This window comes from Mandrillus leucophaeus, unplaced genomic scaffold (genome assembly GCF_000951045.1).
Source record: "Mandrillus leucophaeus isolate KB7577 unplaced genomic scaffold, Mleu.le_1.0 Scaffold77, whole genome shotgun sequence".
In the NCBI taxonomy this organism is placed as follows: Eukaryota; Metazoa; Chordata; class Mammalia; order Primates; family Cercopithecidae; genus Mandrillus; species Mandrillus leucophaeus.
This window is the reverse complement of record NW_012108363.1, coordinates 5,435,538-5,444,346: the sequence shown is the minus strand read 5'-3', so window position 1 is coordinate 5,444,346 and position 8,809 is coordinate 5,435,538. Positions and strand designations below refer to the sequence as shown.

The window sequence follows — 8,809 nt, the reverse complement described above, 5'->3', positions numbered from 1 at the left end:
TGTACCTGGCAGAGACTGGAATGGCTGCTGGGCTGGCCAAAGGGGGCCTTTCTTTTCTTTTCTTTTTTTTTTGAGACCAAGTCTTGTTCTGTCACCAGGCTGCAGTGCAATGGTGAGATCTCAGCTCACTGCAACCTCTGCCTCCTGGGTTCAAGCGATTCTCCTGCCTCAGCCTCCCGAGTAGCTGGGACTACAGGCGTGCGCCACCGCGTCCAGCTAATTTTTGTATTTTTAGTAGAGATGGGGTTTCACCATGTTGGCCAGGATGATCGCGATCGCTTGACCTCCTGATCCGCCCGCCTCGGCCTCCCAAAGTGTTGGGATTACAGGCGTGAGCCACCGCGCCTGTCTGGAAAAGGAGGCCTTTCTAAGCAAACATGCCCCAATATCTTGTAACTGAAAGTCTAACCAGGCAAAACCAGGGAGCATCCGGCACCGAACTATGGCTGTACCTAAAGGTGCACATCTCCCCACTTTAGCCATACGGGTAAGGGAGGTAAAGAGAGGCAAGTGAGTATTTGACCTCACATGTCTTCTGAGAAAATTGTGTATTTTAGGCCAAAGCTGTGTTGCAGAGAAAGTCATTTGGTCAAGTGATAGCCTTTGCTGTGTCTGCCTGGACAAAGTTGCCATTCCTGGGCAGCCTGTTTCATGGCTGCTTTACAGAAGCTTTTCATCCTCATGCAGAATACTTAAAATTAACAGGGAAAATTTCAATTAGACTTCACACCTGACAAATACTTTAACAGCAGTTTCTCAATAACTGTTAATGGAGACAGACTACCTCTCAGTTGAGGATCACAGCTCCTTCCGGTCAGTAGGCTTCTTGCCTGACCTCTCTAGCAGCTCATTGGTCTTAGAAAAGTGTCTACATCCAAAGAAACCTCTATACACTGATAACAGGGAAGAATGAGCTGTTTGCAGTACATGGTGCCGCTTCCTCTCCATGGCACTGTCCTCTTCTGAGCATAAGAACCCCAGAGCAAGAAGGCAAGGCCATTGGAGTTCTGGTTTAGCCAGGACACAGCTGCATTAGCAGAGATTGCTCCCAGCCTCTCTCCTTATGAGAATTGGCTTGATGGGCTTGGAACAGTGAGGACAGCATTGAGTAAAACATCTTGTTTGACCCACCCAGATAAATCTCCATGGCTGGGATGAACAAAGCCGTCTATGTCTTTAGACAGCTCTTTATAAACGTTTTCCAAACTGGGCAGAGGTGGAACAGGTCTTTGAACACAAAAGGAGATCCATGAGCTTGGTGGGGTCCATGATATGGATCCTGTCTTGGAATGACATCCTTCATATCTCTTGTGTCACACATCTGGGTCCAGGTGAAGATTTGGTGTGGGAGAGGATAAACAGTGTAATGCTTGCTTTCTACTGCAGCAGATCACATGAGCTTTATAAAATATGGTTTCCCAGATTCTTTGCTGAGGTGCTTCTTCCAATCTCACCAAAGCCCATGACCATGTTGTAGGTGTGAGTCTGAGCAGGGCTGTGGCCATGTTTCTGTGGACACAGATTAACTACTCTGCTCAGTGGTGAGGAGGGCAGTGTCCCAGGCTCACCTTGCCCAGCCTGGTCCTTCTTGGCAGGGCTGGCTACCACATGCCCACTATCCTCAGCTATGACAGCCACACCGGTCCCCAGGTCGGGGGGCTTGGGACTCTGGGCATGTCACTTCCTGGAGGCTAGGGGAGAAGAAGTAGAAAGTCTCCTGGCCGAGCCCAGGAGGGGACCCATGAGGCTCATCCTGGCTGTGGCAGTCAGCAGTTGGCCTACTTTCTTGCATTTATTTATGATTTTGTTATTCAAGTATGCATCCCTAAACTGTATAGTTTAGTCTTGCCCATATATATATGTTATTATATATATAATATATAAATATATATTATATATAAGTATGTATAGTATATAATATATTTATATGTATATATTTTTTAATGTGATTTTCAGGTCTCTCTTAATCTATGGTTTTCCACTCCACCTCTTTCTCTTTCCTATAATTTATGTTGACAAACCTGGGCTATTTGACTTGTCAGGTTTCCTGCAGTCTGGATATTTGACTGCTCATTCATGGTTCGGTTCAACTGCTTTTGTATTTCTTGCGAATTGAGACCTGGATCGAGAGGTACGATCTGACACTGGTTGGATCCCTTAATGAGGTTATAAGTGGTGTTGGGTCTTGTGTCTTCATCAGAAGGTATATAATGTCTGTTTTTTGCTCTTTTCTGGTATTAGTTGAGGTAGATGCTCAGCATCTACATTCATTAATTCACTGGGAGTTGAAAAATAGTGAAATAGTAAAATTTTAATTCTATCTTTTGTTTTAATTTATTATCTGAGATACTTTTATAGAAAGACTCCTCCTTTCATCTATTTTCTTTCCCAGTACTACAGTTCATATAATAAATATTTATTTCCTTTTATTTACCTAGTTTTAAAATAACAAACTGGATTATTGTTTCTTTGGAAGATGACCAATTAAAAAACGTGTATATGCTATTATGAACTCTTGGTTTTATACATATTTGATGGGTTGCAATCTATTGCAAAGCTCAAGTCTTTGGCCAATGGAATCCTCTTCAAGGTACCTTCTGACTCTTTTGAGATGGAGTCATGTTTGACATGACCCATGTAGTTTTTGACAGTTTCATCATGGACACACTCCATAAGCTCATTATGGACACACTTTGCCTCAGACTGGAAATCAGTCAGTTGTTCAAGAAATCCTGGTTTAGCTCAATGGGAAATGTCATGTGAAGACCAAATCTGATATAGAGAAACTCATTGCTATTGGATTGGCCTTTGTTTCTAAGTCTCTTTAATCGAAAGAGCTGGAGTTACACAAATACTTCGTGAGGTTGTACTGATACTTCCAATTAAGATTTGGATCTGCATGATATTAACATCTTCTATATTACCTCAGTAGCTCCTCAAAATCTTTGAAGGCACAATAGGGGATGATAGAATATCCCATAATTAGCGTTTGCATTTTTTTCTACTTTAGATATAAAATATTCTCAGAATACTAGTAGTAGTACTGTAACAGGCATTTTTATTACTGAAAGCACATAAAACTTTTTTCCATATGCTAATCATTTCCTCATTTTTATAAGTGTACTATAGTTTCATTTTGAATCATACAGGCAGTGCATACTACAGTCTCTTCCTTTTAACTCCTAATTGCATATATAGTTATATTTACCAGCAGTACCTATCTGAGACTTGTTCTTTAGTAGATTCCTTAGGAGGGGCTCATGGGAACAATATTTTCTGAGTCTTTGCAGGTTAGTAGCTGTTTGTGACTTTCTGGATATAAAATCCTTAGTTCACATTTTCTCTCTTTGAATATCTTAAATATACTACTCTAATGTCTCCTGGCATAATGAATTGCTGTCAAAAAATTTGAGGATAATTAATTTTCCTTATTGAGTATATGCTCTGTTTGCCTAGATGGCCAAATAACTTTTTCTTTTAAATACAATAATTTTTCTAGACTATGTCTTGGTTTTGGTCTTTCTGGGTCAATATTCCCAGGTACATGGTATGTTCTTTCAATATACAGTTTAAACCACTTTTTTGTGGTATCAGAAAAACTATTTTGAACTATAATTTGTAATACTGTCTGTTTCCCTGAGGATCTCTTCTTCTCTTGTTTTCTTCTTCAGGGTCTCCTACTAGTGGTATATTGGATCCTCTTTGCCTATTTTCCAGTTAACTCTTTAATGTAAGTTCCAGTTGTTTCACTTTTTTGATAATTCATCAGAGATCTGAGCAAATGTATGCCTATTTTAAAACTGATTTATAATTTGGGGTAATGATTGAGAGTGGTTTTTACATATAATTTTCATTTTATTGGGGGCCACTAGAGAAGCAGAACTAAAATCCCCAGTGAACAGTATGCATTTATAGTACAACAGGAGGCCACTAGAAAAGACAGCTTGGTGCCCCTGAGATCATACAGCATAAAAATCTAAGACTGGCACTGGAGGTAAAATCTCCTACTTTTATGGGATTAGAAATCTTTTCTTTGCTCTTTCTAATTACTAAAACTTATTAGGGACAGAAAATCTAACTCTCATCAAGCATCTCAATTGATGGAGATTTTATTTATTGGTTTTACCATAATACCTAAAGTAGTGAGGATAAGGATGGCTTTCTAGGCAGGGGAAATTATATGAGCAAGTGTTTCAGAGGAAAACATGCCTTGTGGCTTAATGGAATACTTTTAAATGGAGAGGAGATAAAATAATTATCTCCAAATATCCTATGTTCTTTGTGGTTCAAAGTAAAACCATTCGTAATAATAGTGTAAGTTGCTGAACTCAGTGACCTGCGCTCTTATTTCTGAAGTATATTAGTTTTTGGATGCTGCTATAATGAATTATCACAAATTTAGTGGCTTAAACCAATACAGATTTCTTCTCTTATAGTACGGGTCAGAAGTCCAAAATGGGTTTTCCTGGGCTATCTAGAGTCAAAGTGTTGGCAGGGTTCCTCTGAGATTCTGGGAATAGAACTTGTTTTCTTGCTTTTTTCAGTTACTAATGGCCATCTGTATCTCTTTGCTTATGGCCCCTTCTTCCATCTTCAGATTGTATCACTCCACTCTCTACCTCCATTACCACCTCACCTCCTTTCTGTAGTCAAAACTCTGCCTGCATTTCACTTATAAGGATACTTATGATCACATGTAAGGTCTATCTAGATAATCCAGGATAATCTTTCATCTCAATGTTTTAATTTTTTTAAATTTATTTTTTATTTTAGATTCAAGAATACACGTGCAGGTTTGTTACATAGGTATATTGTATGATGCTGAGGTTTGGCCTTCTAATGATCCTGTCGCTCAAGTAGTGAACATAGTACCTGATAGGTAGGTTTTCAAACCTTTCCCCAGCTCCCTCCCTCCCCTCTTCTGGAGCCTTCACTGTCTACTGTTCCCATGTTTGTGTCCATATGTACCCAGTGTTTAGCTGTCATGTATTAGTAAGAACGGGCTGTATTTGATTTTCTGTTTTTGTGTTAATTCTCTCAGGATAATGGCCTCTAGCAGCATCCATGTTGCTGCAAAAGACATAATTTCATTCTTTTTTATGGCTGCATAGTATTCCATGGTGTACATGTACTACATTTTCTTTATCCAGTCCACCATTGATGGGTAGCTGGGTTTATTCCATGTCTTTGCTATGGTGAATAGTGCTGTGATAAGCATATGCCATCTCAAAATCTTTAGTCACACCTGCAAAATCCTTTTTGCCATATAAAGCAAGATTCCCAGGTTCTGGGGAGTAGGACCTGGATATCTTTAGAGATCACTATTTAGGCCTACCAAAGCATAAGCTCTTTTTTTTTTTTTTTTTTTTAAATCCAGGAATCCCTTATGATGGAAGGGAGTAAATTCATTTTCAGGGAGGTAATAGGGCTAAGCTCAAAATAGTCCCTGGAAACCTATAATTTCTTTGAAGACTAATGTTTCATCTTAAAAATCTGTTTGAATTTTCTGATTTACATTTGTGCTTGCTTTCTAATAAGAATAATCTCCCTGCCCCACTTTTAGGCACTGAAAGAAAAATTGGTCTGGGAAGGTGTATTATGATTTTGTTTCGTGGCTGTGATGACACTGAGTACACCTTAGAGGTAACTGTGTCTAATTTGGATGGCACAGCATCACGTCATAGGAAAGAGTGCAAATTAAGAGGCGTCATTGGCCCTAACTCTGGCTGACTCAGGCCTAGCTCAATAACTTGGGGGTGAGGGAGAGTCCCATTGGATCTTTTTCACATTCTGATTGCCTCTTGCTCAGAATTCCCCATTCATGCCTGAGTCCCATGAGTGGAGCAAGGGGTCTCAGTAGGGTGGGAGGTAAAGGCAACCAGTAGGACTTGCTCTTTAATTAGAAAGTGAGTCCCTAGAGATTTTGAATACCATTTCCTCCACAGTGTTAAGAGCTAATCCTCAGAACACTCATCTATGGACAGAGTCTCAGAATGGACCTTCCCTGGCTTTCCTGACCCAGGATTTGTGGATGAGCTCTCTTTCCCATTAGAGGGCTCGCTGGGTACAGAATCAGCATCCTGGGCTTGGTTTCTACTGAAGGAGTGAGGAGCCCTTATTTCTGCCCCGCGGCTCTTTGCATGATAGGTCATGCATTGTTATTGTGCACGCTTTCTCTGAATCCCCCCTTCTCTCCCTCCCTCCAGCCCCTTCTGCTCTGTAACTGCTCAGAGTCCCAGGACAGTTGAAATCTGACCAGCCACAGTGCTATATTTAACTTCTCTGTGCATCACAGCTGAGGACTTGGCCCATACACACAGGTGCATCCACAGCCGCTGTTTCTTCCTCTCTGAGGATGCAGGCAAAAAACCAATGCCCCTGTCTGGAGTGGAGGAGTGTGGGAGAGGAGAGGCCGAGTCGTTCCTCAACCTTGTGGTCTGCCCAGCCCTGCTCACTGCAGCGTGTAGTGAGACAATATGGCAATTCATAAAATGTGACATTCGTGTGTGAGGCACACCGCTGTGAATCTGTTTTATTCCATGATAAAGACTACATCTGTCAGACCCTATCTGCTCATGTTCAGGCCAGGAGGAGAATTGTATTGCCTAGATTTGCTCTCTCCTTCCTGTTACTAGGGGCAGCTTCTTCCTGTCTCCCACCAGAGCCAGCTGAGGGGCGCCCTGTCACGGGAGAAATCCATGGTGGACCTCTGCGTGTCAGAAAAATGGATGAACTGACTTCAAATTATTTCTCTCTTTAAGGGTCTTGCTCTAGAATGGCAGAGAATTTCTGTGACAGATTGAAAAAAAGGACACGTTTGACATATGTACATATAGATAAATTATGACACAGACATTTATGTAATATACCTATATATTTGAAAAAATTTTAAAAACTGACTTTGGGTTTGAAAGTTTTCAGTAGGCATTTTTGTTTCAGTTAATCACGTTTTTATTGCAGCCTGGGGACTTTTTAAAACATTCGTAGAACCCCCTATCTTGTTCCCAAAGGCTTCAGCATTATTTGATAATTAGCCTTCACAATTATGTTATACGTTTTGGAGAGAAGTGTGGGCTGGGGAGGGTGGGAGGAGAAAACTTGTGTGTGTTACTTAATGTGGGAGGAATGAGGGGTATTATCTGGGGATTGGAGGAATGCTTAGGAGAGAAAGAAGTTCACTCTGTCAAAATCGTGTTGGTTGCCAGTTCTCTGTGAAGCCCTCATTTAGGATACAGGGAAGGGGGTTGGGGGACGTTGGAAACTTTCTCACCTTTCCTAATTAAAATGATGCCAGAAAACAGGATCCAAGTAGAGGCCAGCTATATGCCATTTAAAAAGATATGCTTTATTACACTTTCTCTCCCTTTCCCGGAACTCACTATGGGAACAAGAGAAAGGAAGAATCCTTGTTAAAATTTTGGAGATAGTATTTTGGTCTTTACCCAACTGTGACCTTGATAGCACAATGAAGTGATCCTTGCTAAGATGACAGTTTTCCTTTCCTTCTCTGCCTGTGTTCATACACCGCCTGCTTCTCAATGTCCACACACTCACATCAGCAAACTGCAGCATCTCGTGTTCTTGGTTCATGCTCTCTCTGACTTGCTGGAGAAAACAGTGATCTTTTCACCTTCAAATAGGTATATTTGCTCTGTGTTTTTATTTTGTGAAAATTATTTCCTTTTCTTCTTCTTCTTCTTCTTCTTTTTTTTTTTTTTTTTTTTTCCCGAGATGAGTCTCGCTCAGTCGCCCAGGCTGGAGTGCAGTGGTGCGATCTCCGCTCCCTGCAAGCTCCGCCTCCTAGGTTCACGCCATTCTCCTGCCTCAGCCTCCTGAATAGCTGGGACTACAGGCACCCGCCACGATGTCCAGCTAACTTTTAGTATTTTTAGTAGAGACAGGGTTTCACCATGTTAGCCAGGATGGGCTCAATCTCCTGACCTCGTCATCTGCCCGCCTTGGCCTCCCAAGGTGCTGGGATTACAGGCATGAGCCACCGGCGTTCCTTTTGTTCTTTAAGGAGAAATGTTTGTTTTTGTTTATTTAATCAGATTCCAATAAAGTTGAGTATATGGCTTATTTAGAGAGAGAGAGAATGAGAGAGGGGGGTGTGTATTGTGTTTTGTTGTGTTTGGAGTGTGTGTGTATGTGTGTGTGCGCACACACAGAGGATATCTGAAGGTTCCTACCACAAAAAACGATCCTCAGTCAAGATGTTAAAGTAAGTGATGGTGTGTGCCGGGGCCATTTCTTCTGTACCACTTTTCTTTCAAATCCAAGATTGTTAGAGGACCACAGTACTTCTCCAAGATACAATGGTATTTCAGGCAGTGCCAGACAGTGGGAAAGCCTTTTTGCTTTGGTTTGTTTGCCTGCTGTTTATTACTATTATTATTAGCTTTTGATGGAGAGGGGATGGGAATTTCTGGTTTTGGGTACTTCTAGAATCCAATCATATAGAGAGCTGCCTGAGGTTAGTTGTGCTACATGGTTTAATGTGGCTTTTGTTGGGTTGCTTTTTTTGTTTGTTTTGGCCAGGAGTAGGAAACCGGCTGTAGAGCAGGATGGTTTGGTTTGGATGTCTGTCCCCTCCAAATGTCATGTTGAAATGTAATCCCCAGTAGTTGGAGTCAGAGCCTAGTGGGAGGTATTGGACCATGGTGGGTAGATCACTAATGAAAGGCTTAGCACCATCCCCTTGGCACTGAGTGGGTTCTTACTGAGTTCATGCAAGAGCTGATAGTTTAAAAATGTGGCACCTCCCCTAGCCTCTTGTTCCTGTTCTAGCCATGTGACACATTGGCCCCGC

General features: G+C 41.4%; 1 pseudogene; it reads right to left on the bottom strand.

The window, feature by feature from the left end:
• Window positions 1-798: 798 nt before the first annotated feature.
• LOC105529548 overlaps window positions 799-8,809 on the bottom strand; it is a 94,203-nt pseudogene continuing 86,192 nt past the window's right edge.